At 50.2% G+C, this 16751-nt stretch overlaps 1 protein-coding gene across 1 annotated transcript in view; it reads right to left on the bottom strand.

Annotated features, from left to right (window-relative positions):
• The window catches only part of eya1 (EYA transcriptional coactivator and phosphatase 1), a 365193-nt gene that overhangs the window by 309349 nt on the left and 39093 nt on the right, over nucleotides 1–16751 (bottom strand). The window lies entirely within an intron of this gene.

A 16751-nucleotide genomic window follows, 5' to 3' on the forward strand; every position in this document is an offset into this window, starting at 1 on the left:
CAGAGGGTTGTAACGTGCCCAACCAGAAGATGAGATGCTGATCCTCCAGCTTGTGCCGCGCTCGACTGGAGCATTGTAGCTGGCCAAGGACAGATACGTGGGCAAGAGAGCAAGGTGCTGCGTTAAAATAGCAACAGGAAGTTTGGGGTCATGCTTGCGGACAGAACAAAAGTGTTGCACAAAGTGGCCACACAGTCTGCCTCATGTAGAGGAGACTGCACTGGGAGCAGAGAATACAATAAACCAAATTGAAGGAAGTGCAAGTGAAACACTGCTTAACCTGAAAGGAGTTCATGTAGACTTAATTATTGACATTCTTCACAGAAACTCAGTTGATAACGTAAAATTGCCATATTCAACAGGATAACATATGGAATGATCTTTCTCTAATCAACACTATGTTGCACAAATTGAAGTTACTTCCCAATGTGCCAGTTCTACTGTATGTCAAATATAAGAAAGTAAATTTGTCCTTCTTGTAAGCTCTGAAGTCAAACCTCTTGAAAATGTTGAAATTGAAAATCTTCCATCATAGCACAATTGTTTCTGTTTCCAAACACAGTTCCATAGAAAAAATGAAAATGAAAATTGCTTATTGTCATGAGTAGACTTAAATGAAGTTACTGTGAAAATCCCCTAGTCGCCACATTCCGGCACCTGTTTGGGGAGGCTGTTACGGGAATCGAACCGTGCTGCTGGCCTGCTTGGTCTGCTAAATAGCCAGCGATTTAGCCCAGTGTGCTAAACAGCCCAGCCATTGAAACTTTGGTCAATTAATCACTATAGGAAATATCACATTTTTTAGTGTTCAGAAAGCTTGCTGTTGACTTTATATACATATTTGTCACATCTAAACCTATCTTAACAGTCCAATACACTTAGTAAATTGCACCTTTTATGAAAATATAAGTAATCGCTATACATAATTGATAGTGTCCCTAGCAAATAGCCCCTAATAAATAATTAAAATTAATCTCATAATAGAAGTTTTCATTGTAGGATAATTTAATTAAATGACAGCCAAAGAGCTGCATGGGAGTGAAGGATGCTTTTACTAGTAGTTTCAGCTCGTGGTTAAATGATAAGAGTACTGTAATGCACATGGGTCCATGCATTATTTAATGATCCTTATGAGACTGGAGAAATGAGCATATCAATGTTAACTTGTCATCCTATCAACACTTAAAAAACACTTTCCAATAAGTTTTGAAAAGAAAAGCTGAAAAAAATCATTAACGTTTATCAATGTACCTTGAAATATTTTCGTACTGTGCAGACCATCTCTCTGTTAAAAATAAATTTCAAGTTCCATTATCTCATAACGTTTATCCCAAACCATTGGTGTTAGTCAAGCTAGATTAGGTCAGGATCTAAGTAAAAATTATTTTGTGTTCATCTTGTACACCTTTTACCAAAATAAATGATAGCAAAGTCATGTGAAATTCATTATTAGGTTTTCCAAGTTAGCATTGTTTTGTACTTAGCAAAAACGTAATTTGCAGACCAGACTTGCAGAAGAGTATTTGTTTAACAGTCACTCAGACATTGTCATAAATCGTCATAAAACAAAGATATTGGGCGGGATTCTCTGAAAATGGGGCTATGTCCTCACTCCAGCGGGAAAACTGGCACCAATGACTCCGGTGTCAACAGCTCCCCAAAGTGTGGAATTCTCACCTTTCTAGGGGGCTAGGTTGCCGCCGAAGTTGGCCTCGCTGCTGCAGCCGACACCGAAGGGTTGGTGCGAGTTCGCGCATATGCAGAATGATCAGCATGATCTTTTCTCCGCGCCGCGCACATCAGAGAAGCAAAGAGGGAATATGAGAAAAGACTGGCAAAGGGGAATCCCAAAATTTTCTATCAGCTGATAAATAGTAAAAGGGTGAAGTAGTAGGGTCAATTAGAGACCTAAATGGAAATTTATACATGGAAGCTGGGCACATGGCTGAGGTATTAAATTAATATTTTTGATCCATCTTTACCAAGGAGGTAGATGCTATCCAGAACATGGTAACAGACGAAGAAGCTCTGTCCCCAAAAAGGGATCAAAATTGATAAGGAGGAAGTGTTGAATAGACTGTCGGTACTTGAAGTTGACAAGGCACCGGGACCAAAGAAGATGCATCCAAGTATATTGAAAGCAGTGAGAATGGAAATTGCAGGGGCAATGGCCATAATCTTCCAGTCTTCTAGATTCAGGGGGATTGCCAGAGGACTGGAGAGTTGCAAATGATGTGCCCTTGTTCATAATTAAAGGTTGTAAGGATAGTTCCAAAAATTACAGGTCAGTCAGTTTAACATCAGTGATGGGAAAGCTTCCAGAAACAATTATTCAGGAAATAATTAGTCACATGGAAAAATGTCAATTGATTAGGAAGAATGAGCATGGATTTCTAAAGGAGACATAATGTTTAACAAACTTGCTGGAGATTTTTTAGGAGGTTATAGTAAAGGTCGATGAGAGTGATGCTGTTGATGTGGTGTACCTAGACATGCATTTGATACAGTGACACATAACAGGCTTGTGAAAATAATTATTGTTCATGGAATAAAAGGGACAGTAGCAACATGGATACAAAATTAGCCGAATAATAGGAAGGAGAGAGTACCGTCCAATGGATTTTTTTCGAGCAGGAGGAAGGTTTGTAGTGATGTTCCCCAGTGGTTGATTGGGACCTTTGCATCTTTTGATATGTGTCAATAATCTAGATCTTGATGTACAGGGGATAATTTCAAAATTTGTAGATGATACAAAATTTGGAAGTATTTGAAATTGTGAAGAGATAGTGTCAAACTTCAATAGGACATAGACAGGTTGGTGGAATGAGCAGGTCAGTGGCAGACAAAGCTCAATGCGGACAAGTGGGAGGTAATGGATTTTGGTAGGAAGAACATGGAGAGACAATATAAAACAAGTGGTCCAATTCTTAAGTGGTTGCAGGAACAGCGGGACTTGCCGTATATGTGAATAAATCATTGAAGGTGACAGGACAACTGGAGAGATCAGTTAATAAAGTACATGGCATTCTGGGCTTTATTAATCGGGGCTCAGAGAACAAGAGCAAAGAGGTTATGCTGAATTTATACAAGTTAGACCTCAGACTGAATATTGTGTACAGTTCTGGGTGCCGCAGGGTAGGAAGGATCTGAATGCACTGGAGAGAATGCAAAATAGGTTTATAAGGATGGTTCCAGGGATGAGAAACTTTAATTATGAGGGTAGATTGGAGAGGTTGAGACTATTCTATTTGAAGAGATGAAGGTTAAGATGAGATTTAATAGAGATGTTCAAAATCATGAGGGGGCTGAACAGACTAGATCTGGAGAAATTATTCCTGCTTGTAAAAAGATCAAAAACTAGAGGGCACAGATTTAAAGTGATATGCAAAAGAAACAAATGTGATGTGAGAAAAAACTTTCTCGCATAACGAGTGGTTTGGGTGTGGAATGCACTGTCTGGAAGTGTGGTGGAGGCAGGTTCAATCAATGCATTCAAGAGGGCATTAGATGATTACTTGAATAGAAACAATGTGCAGGGGTAGAGGGAAAAGGCAGGGGAATGGTACTAAATGGTATTTGTTTGGAGAGTTGGTGAAGACACAATGAGCCAAATGGCCTCCTTCTGCACCATAACAATTCTGTGATTCAGCGATACCTCAATTCCTTTGCAATAAAGGCAAACCTACCATTTGCCTTCCTAATTGTTTGCTAGACCAGCATGTTAATTGTCTATGGTTCATTTACACATTTTCAAACCCTCTGGGCCCGATTCTCCGCTCTCACGCCGGTTCGGAGAATAGCGGGCCGCGCCGATTTTCACGGCGACACCGGTCCGACGCCCTCCCGCTATTCTCCGAACCCCGCACAAACTACACGTCGGCATTCCCGGCAAAGGCCTCGACAGACCCCCGGATGGGCCAAAGTCCCGACGTCATCGCGCAATGTTTTCACGCCGGCCAACACACCTGCTTTTCAAGCTCGTCAACCAGTCGTGCTGGCTGACGAGAGCTTTGAGGAGGTGAGCGCACTGCTCAGCGCACAGCTCAGCGCACTGCTGGAGTCTGGCCACAACGGGGAAGGCATCCCCGAGAACGGGAGGGGGTGCAGAGCGGGGGGGGGGGGGGGTGGGAGACGGATGGGGTAGTGTGAGAGACTGAGGGGGGGAGTGTGGGAGACTGAGGGGGGAAGTGGGAGACTGAGGGGGTGTGGTGGTATGATTAGCATAGCTGCCTGCCATTGGTGCATAACACCAGCTTACCATTGGCCCTGGTCGGTCATGTGCCTCTCGACCAATTGGTTGAGACCAGTCATGTGACGGCTCCCCGATTGGACGAGAGGCTGAGTTAACCCCGCCTCCAGGGTGGGGTATAAATACCCAGTACTCCCGACGGTCGTCCAATTACTGTAATCGACCGCAGGGCTAACATCTAGCTGATTAAAGCCATACTTTTGTACAGCAACTCGCCTCGCGTTCAATTGATGGTACATCAGGGGGGGGGGAGTGTGGGAGACTGAGGGGGGAAGTGGGAGACTGAGGGGGGGAGTGTGGGAGATGGGGGGGGGAGTGTGGGAGACGGAGGGGGGGGGGTGTGGGAGACGGAGGGGGGAGTGTAGGAGACTGAGGGGGGAGTGTGGGAGACGGAGGGGGGGAGTGTGGGAGACGGAGGGGGGAGTGTGGGAGACTGAGGGGGGAAGTGGGAGACTGAGGGGGGAAGTGGGAGACTGAGGGGGGGAGTGGGAGACTGAGGGGTGGAGTGGGAGTGGGGGGGTAGGGAGAGAGTGAGCGAGTGACTCGTCCAACCCCGGTTACAAAATGTCTGCCACCATGCCATAGCGTGCCGGTCACGAAGACACGGCCGCTGGTTGCCCTGTGGCTTACGGCCACAGGCCACTGACGCACCGGTGAGGAGGATGTCGTTAACTGCCCGTTGGATGCAGAAAGTGACCAGGGGTTAGGCTGCCCGCGTGTCAGCAGCGCGACCAGGCCACCGGGACACACAGGTATCCCGTGGCAGGCGGCTGCCGAGGTGTTGACTAACCTCCGTCTAACATGTCCTGTTTCTCTGCCCCCCACCACCCTTTTGTAGGTTAGCACAATGTCTGCGAACAGAACGGCTATGTTCAGTGCAGTGGTTGGCGCCACTGCAATGCATTTGGAGATGGAGCAGCGTCCACAGCCACAACCCGCAGTGGATGCAGGGCCAGCTGCAGCAGCAGAGGGAAGGGCCGAGGAGTTGCCAGCCGTCGAGCAGCATGGGGGGGAGGAGGAGAGAGTGAGGGTGCAGCCACGACACCAGAGGCGACGACCAAGGCCAAGGGTGCACAGTGCCCGGATCTCTTTCCTAACAATGACGGACATCACCTGCAGGAGGAGACTCCAGCTGAGTAGAGGGAGGGTGACACATATCTGTCACCTCGTGGCGCAACTCGCCCCACGTGGAACGGGGGGAGGACACGCGATCCCAGTTGCCATCAAGGTGACGGTCGCTCTTAACTTCTATGCGACCGGCTCCTTCCAGTCTCCGAGCGGGGACCTCTCCGGGATCTCCAAGTCATCGATGCACAGGTGCATCCGGGATGTGACCGACGCCCTCTATGCCATCGCCGATCGCTCCGTCATCTTTCCCGAGGACCGAGGAAGTCAAGATTCACGAGCTCGTGGATTTGCCAGTGTGGCCGGGATACCGATGGTGCAGGGGGTCATCGATTGTATTCACGTCCCCATGCGCCCGCCTGCAGGGGATAGGGAGGCCTTCACAAATAGGAGGGGGTCATACTCTATGAATATCCAGGTGGTATGTGACCCCCACATGAGGTTCATGAACGTCTGTGCAAGGTTCCCAGGGAGTGTGCATGACTCCTACATACTGGTGCAGTCGTTCATCCCTGCGATGTTTGAGGGATGTCCCCCCTGGCTGAGGGGCTGGTTGCTAGGCGACAGGGGTTATCCGCTGAGGTCTTGGCTGATGACGCCTATACGGAGGCCTCAGACCAATGCGGAAACCCGATACAACGGGGCCCATGCAGCAACCAGGGGTGTGGTGGAGCGCTGCCTTGGGCTCCTGAAGATGAGATTCAGGTGCCTGGACCGCTCCAGAGGGGCCCTGCAGTACCAGCCCGACAAGGTTGCTCGCATTGTTGTGGTCTGCTGTGCGCTGCACAACATCGCGATGCAGAGGGGAGATGACCTGTTGCAGGAGGCGGAGGGAGAAGCTAGTGGCAGTGGTGCCAGCACAGAGGAGGAGGAGGAGGAGGAGGAGGAGGAGGAGGAGGACGCTGGCGGAGTGGCGGGCGCAGCACGCAGACACGACCCAGGTGCTGGTGATGCCCAGGAGGCGGCACGACGGACCCGGCGAGGACGGCGGCCGCCTTGGTGGCAGCACGGTTCACGCGTCGCATGCGACGTCCCTGCTGAACACCAAACCACCACCTGCATCGCCAGTCGTGCAGAGGGTCAACACACAACTGCCAGCACCACCACAATCCCCCCCCCCCCAACACCCCCTCTCCGTGTACACTGCTCCACTTCGACATCACCCTTACCACTGGGTCCAGACGGTATGGCACAACATTGATGGCTGTGTCAGCGGGTGTGATGAGTGCCATGTGGAATGATGACAGCCCGCTCTGCGATGAGCTGTGAGCTCAGAATCATTAGAGAGAGTCTGACCCATGGATATAGCTGAACCATCCACCTTGGTGGCCGCTGAGTTCGTCACGGACACTCCATCACGTGCCCGCGTGGGCTAGCTGTGGGAGGGGTCGGGGAGGGGAAGGGACTGCACACCCGGCACCGAAGTTTCACCGCTCGTCAATCCCAGCAACACTCGGTCACCATCACGATTCCTGTGGCTGTGGAACAATCACACGGTTTTACAAGTAAGGTGGAACAGTGCGTTTAATGTTAACAATAATTTACAGAGCCCCTACAACTAAACTGTGCCCTTCACCCGTGCCAACTTACTCAGTGTCTCTCTTTGTTGCCTTACGAGCCCTACCACTACGTCTCAGTGATTCTCCAGATGATACAGCAGGAGTGGAGGAGGACTGCTGCGAATCGCCCCCTTCGACTTGTTTCTCCTTCGGCAAGCGTTTCCTGGGGCGACCCAGCCTTGATGGGCCAGGCTGCTCTGCGGGCGTCTCGGGTGACGTTGTGCCACCCTGCTCTGCCCGCTGCCCACCCGATGCACCAGGGATGGGACGGGGGTGATGGAACCATCAATTCAGCGAACGCGTGTAGTTGGATCTGAACAGAGGCTTTAATACACTTACAATAGAGCCAGCCTTTTCGTCGTTGAACTTCAGGTGAAATGGCAGGCTGGCTCTAAGGCACTGATCTTTATACATCGTTCCCAGGGGAGGAGTCCTGGGCGGAGCCAAGGGAAGAGCCCAGTACAAACTCTCGTGTACTCCCCGAGCGACTCCCCCTGGTGGTCGAATAGTGCAACTGCACTTACAATGGGTAGGTAACGAACATATATACATGGTGTGGTATTGGCAACTATATATAGTGTGAATCACATTCACCACATTCACCCCATGTTTAAAAAATTAAGTCCGGCGGGGGTGATGGCTCAAAGAGTCAGTCTGTCCGGTGGACGAATTGTCCGTTTTGATCTGTGGAGCACCAGGGTTGCAGCCTCTTGCGGTGGCTGGGCGGGCGTCGAGGTCTGGGGTACGGTTGCCAGCTCCGGGGCGAGTCTTGTCCGAGCCTCATACACCTCCTGGTCGAATGGAGACTGGGGGCGCGGGGGGCGGGCTGGTGCTGGCGCTCGGGACTGGTGGGGTGAGCTTGCAGAATCGGGGGCGCAAGGGGGCGGCCGCAAAGGGAACAGGGAAAGGAGTTCCTCGGTGGGGGTAGATGGGGGGCTGGATCCAGCGGGTGCCAGGTCCCGGAGGGATACTGTGACCTGGCGACCGTCCGGGAACTCAACAAATGCGTACTGTGGGTTGGAATGAAGCAGGCGCACCTTTTCAACAATGGGGTCGGTCTTGTGCGCCCTGACGTGCTTCCTTAGGAGAACCGGGCCTGGCGTCCTCAGCCACGCCGGAAGTGAGACCCCTGTGGTAATGCCCCTGGAAAAAATGAAGATCCGCTTGTGGGGAGTTTGGTTGGTCGCTGTACACAGGAGGGACCTAATTGCGTGGAGCGCGTCAGGGAGGACTTCCTGCCATTGGGAAACTTGGAGCTTCCTGGACCTGAGGGTCAGTAGGACGGTCTTCCAGACCGTCGCGTTCTCCCTCTCCACCTGTCCGTTCCCCCTGGGGTTGTAACTGGTAGTCCTGCTCGAGGCGATGCCCTTGTCGAGCAGGTACTGACGCAGCCCGTCGCTCATAAAGGACGCATACCGGTCGCTGTGCACGTAGCTGGGGAAACCGAACAGGGTGAAGACACTATGCAGGGCCCTAATGACTCTGTGGGAGGTCATATTAGGGCATGGGATGGCGAAGGGGAATCGGGAGAACTCGTTAATAAAATAATGTTAAGGAAGTAAATGTTTTTGTTAGTGGAGGGGCGTGGCCCTTTGAAATCGATCGCAAGGTGTTTAAAGGGCCTAGAAGCCTTGACCAGGTGGACCCTGTCTGGTCTATAGAAGTGCGGTTTGCACTCCGCACAGATCGGGCAGTCCCTGGTGACCGCTTTTACCTCCTTGTTGGAGAAAGGCAGATTTCGGGCTCTGATGTAGTGGGCGAGCCGGGTGACCCCTGGGTGGCAGAGGTCATCGTGGATGGCTTTTAGGCGGCTGATTTGCGCGCTGGCGCATGTCCCGTGGGATAGGGCATCCGAGGGCTCATTGAGCTTCCCCAGTCGATATTTGATATCGTAATTGTAGGTGGAGAGTTCAATCTTCCACCGAAGAATTTTGTCATTTTCAATTTTGCCCCTTTGCGAGTTGTCGAACATGAAGGCGACCGACCGTTGGTCGGTAATGAGGGTGAACCTCCTACCTGTGAGGTAGTGCCTCCAGTGCCGGACAGCCTCCACGATGGCTTGTGCTTCCTTCTCGACTGAGGAGTGTCGGAGTTCTGAAGCGGAGAGGGTAAGGGAGGAAAATGCAACGGGCCGCCCTGCTTGGTTTAAAGTGGCTGCTAGCGCTACCTCTGAGGCGTCGCTCTCAACCTGAAAGGGAGTGGATTCATCCACCGCCCGCATGGCTGCTTTGGCGATGTCGTCCCTGATGCAGCTGAAGGCCTGGCGCGCCTCAGCAGACAGGGGAAATCGTGTGGCCTTGAAGAGTGGGCGGGCTTTGTCCGCATATTGAGGGACCCACTGGGCGTAGTACGAAAAGAGCCCCAAGCACTTGGGGCCTTGGGGCCATGGGGGAGGGGGAGTTCTAAGAGGGGGCGCATGCGTTCTGGTTCTGGGCCCAGGACTTTGTTCTCCACGACGTAGCCGAGGATGGCTAGTCTGTTTGTGCGGAATACGCATTTCTCCTTGTTATATGTAAGGTTTAATTTTTGGGCCGTCTGGAGAAAACGGTGGAGGTTGGCGTCGTGGTCCTGCTGGTCATGGCCACAGATAGTAACATTATCCAGATACGGAAACGTGGCCCACAGCCCATACTGGTCTACCATTCGGTCCATTGTTCGTTGGAACACCGAAACCCCGTTAGTGACGCCGAAGGGAACCCGGAGGAAATGGAAGAGGCGGCCATCGGCCTCAAACGCCCTGTAATGGCGGTCCTCCGGGTGGATTGGGAGCTGGTGGTAAGCAGACTTCAGATCCACCATGGAAAATACCCAATAGTGGCCGATCTGGTTCACCATGTCTGCGATTCTGGGGAGGGGATACGCGTCTAGGAGCGTAAAGCGATTGATGGTCTGGCTATAATCGACGACCATGCGGAATTTTCTCCCGGTCTTGACGACCACCACCTGAGCTCTCCAGGGACTATTACTGGCCTCTATGATCCCCTCACTGAGCAGCCTTCGGACCTCCGTTCTGATAAATACCCTATCCTGCAGGCTGTACCGCCTGCTGCGGGTGGCTACTGGTTTGCAATCTGGGGTGAGGTTGGCGACGAGAGGAGGGGGGGGCGATGCGAAGCGTGGCGAGGCTGCAGATAGTGAGTGGGGGCAGGGGACCACCGAAGCTGAGGGTGAGACTCTTGAGATTACATTGAAAATCCAAGCCTAAGAGGAGTGGCATGCAGAGGTCGGGCAAGACATACAGTTTAAATTTGGACTAGCTAGCGCCTCGAATCGTTAGCGTTTCTGTAGTGCGTCCTTGGATTTGGATGGAATGGGAGCCGAAGCGAGGGCGATAGTTTGGTTGATGGGATAAATAGGGAGGGAACAGCTCTGGGTGTATGAAGCTCTCTGTGCTCCCGGAGTCGAAGAGGCACGACGTGTTGTACCCGTTGATCTGGACCTCCGTCATCGAATTTCTCAGATGCTTGGGGCGAGATTGGTCGAGGGTGACCGTGTTGAGTTGCGGGCCACGTGGTGGGTGCCCGGGGGAGTCGAAGTCTTCCGATCGGGCATCCTGTCGAGTAGATGCCGCTGCGTTCTGGCGAGCTTGATGCAGGAACACTGCGCTGAGTTACGGGCCATGTGGTGACTGCCCGGGGAGGTCGTACTCCTCCGATGAGCTGTTTGAGTCTGGGGATGCAGCTAGGGCCCGTGGATCGCACGTGGAGGGTGGTGATGAAGATGGCGTCCAAGTTGGCGGCCCCCATGAATCGCATGTGGCCGGCCGCATGGTGGAGGTTTGCCAAGATGGCGCCCCCATGGATCGCACGTGGCGGGAGGGGGCAGAGCCTGAGCGTAGGCTGCAGCGTTTCGGGCCCCGTGGGCCTGCTGGTGCTGGGGGCGATGTTTTTGGACTGTTGGGGTGTTGAGGGCTGGGGCCCTTCTGCCGAGGCACACTTTAGCAGAGTGGCCTTTCTTCCCGCAGCTGCTGCAGGTTGCGGATCGGGCTGAGCAGTGCTGCCGCGGGTGCTGGCTTTGTCCACAGAAGTGGCAGGCTGGAGCAGTTGAATAACTGGTTTGGGGAGCTGAATAGTGGCAGGCTGGAGCAGTTGAATAACTGGATTGGCGAGCTGAGTAGCTGGCTGGGAGAGCTGAGTAATTAGCTGGAGCAGCTGGATAGTTTGAGTAGTTGATGGGACAGTAGGACCGGCTGTGGCAGCGCGATAGCTGGGGGGGCCTTGCGGCACAGGCTTGGGGGGTCCTCAGGTCGGGGACCCATGCGGGGTTAGCGGGGTCCGCAGGAAATGAGTTGAGGCTGCGGAAGGAAACTTCCATTGTGATAGCAGCCTCCACGGTAGTCTCTAAGCCCTGGGCCCCATTTTCTAATAGTCTCTGGCGTACATAGCTAGATCGAAGGCCCGCTACAAAAACATCCCGCACAGCAAGCTCCATATGTTCGGCCGAGGTTATGGCCTGGTAATTGCAGTCATTTGAGAGATTGTTCAACTCACGTGAAAATTCAGCTAAAGTTTCAGTAGCCCGTTGTCGGCGTGTCGTGAACACATGGCGGGCAAAGACCTCGTTCATGGGCCTAATATACATTTTGTCCAAAATCGCCAGCGCAGCGGTGTAGGAACCGGCTGGATTTAATTGTGTAGAAATTCTGTGGCTTACCCTCGCGTGCAGTAGGCTGAGCTTTTGTTCCTCCGTAGTTTCAGCGGTGCTGATTTCGGCCAGGTAGGCCTTAAAACATTTCAGCCAGTGGCAGAAGGTTTCTTTCGCCTCTGCATCCTGCGGATCGATTTCTAGACGTCCTGGTTTTAGAGCGGATTCCATGCTTTACTTCGGCAGTGTATTAAATTGATGGAACCATCAATTCAGCGAACACGTGTAGTTGGATCTGAACAGAGGCTTTAATACACTTACAATAGAGCCAGCCTATTCGTCGTTGAACTTCAGGTGAACTGGCAGGCTGGCTCTAAGGCACTGATCTTTATACATCGGTCCCAGGGGGAGGAGTCCTGGGGGGAGGAGTCCTGGGCGGAGCAAGGGAGGAGCCCAGTACAAACTCTCGTGTACTCCCAGAGCGACTCCTCCTGGTGGTCGGATAGTGCAACTGCACTTACAATGGGTAGATAACGAACATATATACATGGAGTGATATTGGCAACTATATATAGTGTGAATCACATTCACCACAAAGTCATGTCAGAGTCACACTGTAGAAGTGCAGTTCCAGCACATTCCAGTGGTGAACTGACATGGAAAAAAAAATCTAGGCTTTTGGTTTCTGTTGCCTTTTTATTTTACAACAAACTATTGCAACCTTTTGCGAAGGAACAAGATGCTCTGTTGTTTGTACATGCCATTTGGAAAATCAATCTTGAATGCATTTCCATCTCCATTGCAGGCGATAGTTCTAATTTGTGGCTGGACTCATAGCGCTAATTATGTAAGTAGTTCTTACTTTTAAAAAAGATCTTCTAGCAAAATAGTCAAGGTAGCTTAAAATCTACTGCAGAAATCTGATTGTTGTTCGCTGTGTCCGTTGTACATGGCTAAAGATTCTGGGTGGGAGTGTTTGTGGCCTTAGCCAGGATAATGGAGAAGGAGGTGGACCCGGATCCTTTGGTGATGATGTTTGGGGTTTCATGGAGAGGAGGAAGGTCGATGTTGTGCCCTTTGCCTCTCTGATTGCACGGCGGCGAATTTTGCTGGAGTGGCGGTCGGCAGCTTGGTTGGGTAACCTGTGCGACTTCCTGTGGTTGGACAAGTTAAAGTATGAGTTAAGGGGCTCTGCAGGGGGGTTTCAGTAAAGGTGGGGGATGTTTGTAACTGTGTTTGAGGAGCTGTTCATCAGACATCAGAGGTTGGAGGTGGTGGGGGGGTGAAAAAGGGAAAAAAGTCTGTACAGACTGTTTAGTTGATTGTTGGGAAGTATGCTTCCTAAGGTGTTTATTTGCTGTAACCTATTTTGATACATGTTTGTTATAAAATACATTTAAAAAATAACATCATGGTAATTTACTATAGAATATTGCTGCTTCATGACAATGCCATGGTCCATGCTCCAAAAGTTTGTAAAACCAGCCTTGTTATCTAGTGCAGAAATCTGGACAACATCAAGAGAGGGACAATAACTGAACTAAATTCTCTGATTCTATAATCTTACAATGTTACAGAATAGTTTCACCTGTGATAACTAGAATGGATTTAGCACCATTTGGTTTTGTGCACCTTTGTTTTAACAGTTGCAGGAATCATCTGAAGGTGAACCTGAACCCAAAGTTTCAATTAACTTGAAATTTTTATCCTATAGTGAACAACAGCGCAAACAATGACTAATCATTTACACAGGGACCCAAACAGATAGATTTATGTTTGCAGGTGCTTGTGACTTTTTGACATTGCTGACATACTGGTGTAAATCCCAGTTAATGATATTGTTCATGTGTACTACGAATCAATAAAATAAATGAAACCAAGGTTTGCTATCATAAAATCGTGTACATTTCCCACAAATGTTTTATTGATTTTGAGTTGGATAAATGTGAAAAACACATAACTGGAATGTGCTATAAATCATCCTTTGAAAAAAGTTTGGAAACAATTTAAAAGTGTGATTTTGCAATTGAAGTAAATTATCCCCAATTACACCATTAAAAAAATATCCAATTGCGCAAAAATGAAGACAGTCTATACATGGTGCAAATACTAATTCCCCAACCATGCATCCTGGGCACTACTGATTTTAGACTTTAAATTTATTAATACGTTTGATTTCCTTCAGGATTTTAGTTTTATTGTTGACATAATTTATATCCAGTAGTCTGCTGCACAAAACAAATTTGTAAATACTCAAAGAATGCACATTTGTACTAAAACAGTACATTAGAAATGGCACAAAAATAAAGAAGGGGAAGATAAAAAAACCATGGGAACATGTTTAATTAAGGATCCTTTGTTTTATCCCTCCCTCGGCCACTGCTTTCTCTTTTTACATTGAAAAATAAGCAAGAACCACTTACCTATCCTGGAGTGGAAAGCTAGCCAGTAAAATTAACAAAGAACATCTGGCTTTCATTTAGGTTGCATTCAACTGTTCATTTGAAACTCCTGACTGGTCTTTTTAAATCTATCTATTCTAACAAACATTAGAACGCCTAATAATAACTTGTGTATGTGACTTCAAATACATCAAAGTTAATTTGGTACTCCAATAATGAAACCAGGGAGAGCAGTATAGAGATACATTTACCTGTTGATCATGGCATAAAACTGCTTCTGATATTTAGTCAATATTTTCTCCATCCTAAGGGCATGCTTTTTAAAATCTAAATGTCTTGCAGCTATTTATCCTATATGTTTCAACCTCACTGAAGATAAATGGGCTGGTAAATTAATTGGATTAAATGGAACTGGGAGGTCCATGATCTTGCAAGCCGGGTCTTCAAGAAATAAGCACCATTTAGAGCTATAAATATTAATAGCCCTGATAGTTAGGCATGCTTAGTTTCTGCAGCAGGTTGGATTATGTTAAATAAGTGAGAGAATAGCGAACAAATTGTTCGACCATGCTAGTCTACTTGAAGAGCTTTTGTAACTCTCCAGCAATTTTCTGTTGGCTGTAACTAAATCATATGGCCAAACTGGAACAATTGAGAAGGCATTTTTTTGGTTCCTTTTTGGACATAATTAATTTTATAAAGTACATAAATTTAGAATACCCAATTATATTTTTCCAATTAAGGAACCATTATCGTTGTCTTCGGGCACCTCTGCCACCATCCTGGAACTGTTTCCGGAGTTATTTTCCGGGCCTTCTGGTGACTAGGTGGCAGGGGCGGAGCAGGTATGACCACCGCCTCCCTCTGGCCCGGGACTTCGGGAGGAGCCTGAGGAGATCCCGCATGTCAATGATCCCGGTTCGGGCCTGGAGGGCGACTGTCCGAAGGCTGTCAGCCGCCCAGTGTCGGGAGCGGAGGGTGCACATGAGGCGCTCTGCAATGAGGTGCGGGGCTCACTTGTGCCTGACACTGTGTCACCTCTAATCCCCTCTGGGGGACTCCCGGAACCTGGCACATCATAACTGAAGGTTCTTTTGTTTTCTGCCTCCGTAGATAGTTCAGGCAGTGTCCTATTGGGCCCCCGCCTCCACCAACACCCCGACTCCCTCCCTCCTCACCACCGTCCTTTCCCCTCTCGCCACACCATCCCCCTTCCTTTCCCTTCTGTTGGTACAGATGCAAGGGTATCTGGTCCCTCCAGCGCAAAGTTTAGTGCTTGACCCATTTGCTTTTTGTAGATATGTGTTGTGAACTATTTTAATAATCAGAGTATCCTACCCCCCTCCCCATACATTGGTACTGAGGGGAGGGTACCCTGTTTCTCCAACACAAAATTAGGGCGGGATTCTTCCGCAACTGGCTGGATGGCCCGGCACCGGCGCCAAGAGCGGCATGAACAATTCCGGCGTCGGGCTGCCCGGAAGTTGCGGAATCCTCTGCACTTCTGGCGGCTAGGCCAGCGCCGGAGGGGTTGACACTGCAGCAACCGCCGCCGAAGGGCCGCTGTGGGCCCACGCATGTGCAGAACCCCTGGTGTATTCTGGCACATGTGCAGAACCACCGCGTGTTTCGTGCACATGCGCAGGAGGTTTCGTCTCCATGCCGGCCATGGCAGAGTCCTACAGAGGCCGGTGCAGAGGGAAAGAGTGCCCCCACGGCACAGGCCCGCCCGCAGTTTGGTGGGTCCCGATCGCAGGCCAGGCCATCGTGGTGGCCCCCTGGCGCTGGATCCCCCCGTGGCCTCCCGAGGACTCCGCTACCTGCCCTCCAAGCCAAGTCCGCCGGGAAGGACCATGTCTATTTCATGCTGGCGGGACTGGATGGAAACGGGTGCGTGCTCGGCCCATCGGGGCCCGGAGAATTGCTGGGGGGGGGGGGGCGCTGCCAACGGCCCCCGACCGGCGCGGCATGATCCCCGCCCCTACCCGAAAACTGGCGCCGGAGAATTCGGCAGCCGGCGTCGGAGTGGCAGGGCGTGATTCACGCCTCCCACCCCTCCCCCCGACGATTTTCCGACCCAGCAGGGGGTCGGAGAATCCCATCCAGTGTGTTTGTACCCTTTGGCCTTGTATGTATTTTTTATGTTTTAATAAAAAGATATGACCAATCCACCTAACCTGTACATCTTTGGGTTGTGGGGGTGAAACCCACGCAGACACGGGGAGGATGTGCAAACTCCACACAAACAGTGACCCAGGGCCGGGATTGAACCCAGGTCCTCAGTGCAGTAGGCAGCAGTGCTAACCACTGCACCACCGTGCCCCCCCCCCCCCCCCCCCCCCCCCCCACCACCACCCCCTTGAACATAATTAATGTGTTCAAAAAGAAACAAACAAATTTGGGAACAAATTTGTGGCCACAAATTCTGGAACTCCAGCTCTGTTATTTGGGCCAGAACTTCATGGTCAGTGACATAAACCCTGTCCTCAATCACAGGAATAAGAGTATTATTATAATCAGCGCAGGTTGTCTGTAACTGTACAGGTGCATCAGAGACATCTATCTGTAAAAAGTCCAGAGATTTAGAGCAAGGCCATACTCCTCTGATGGGGCAAAGGAGGCACTTGACAGCTGAAAAATCAAACTAAATTAAATTCTTCCTGTGGGGAATAATTAGATTAAATACAGAAATAAATAGTTACCCTTGGGATTAATTAGCTTTCTCGAGTATAGTCATGCAGGATTTTCTATGCCCTCAACAGAACTCACGTCAGCTTTTAGGGCCTAATATGTAGCTACTTTTGAAACCCCAAAATTCATCCCGATGCCCCC

The sequence above is a fragment of the Scyliorhinus canicula genome, chromosome 10, assembly GCF_902713615.1.
Source record: "Scyliorhinus canicula chromosome 10, sScyCan1.1, whole genome shotgun sequence".
Lineage (NCBI taxonomy): Eukaryota > Metazoa > Chordata > Chondrichthyes > Carcharhiniformes > Scyliorhinidae > Scyliorhinus > Scyliorhinus canicula.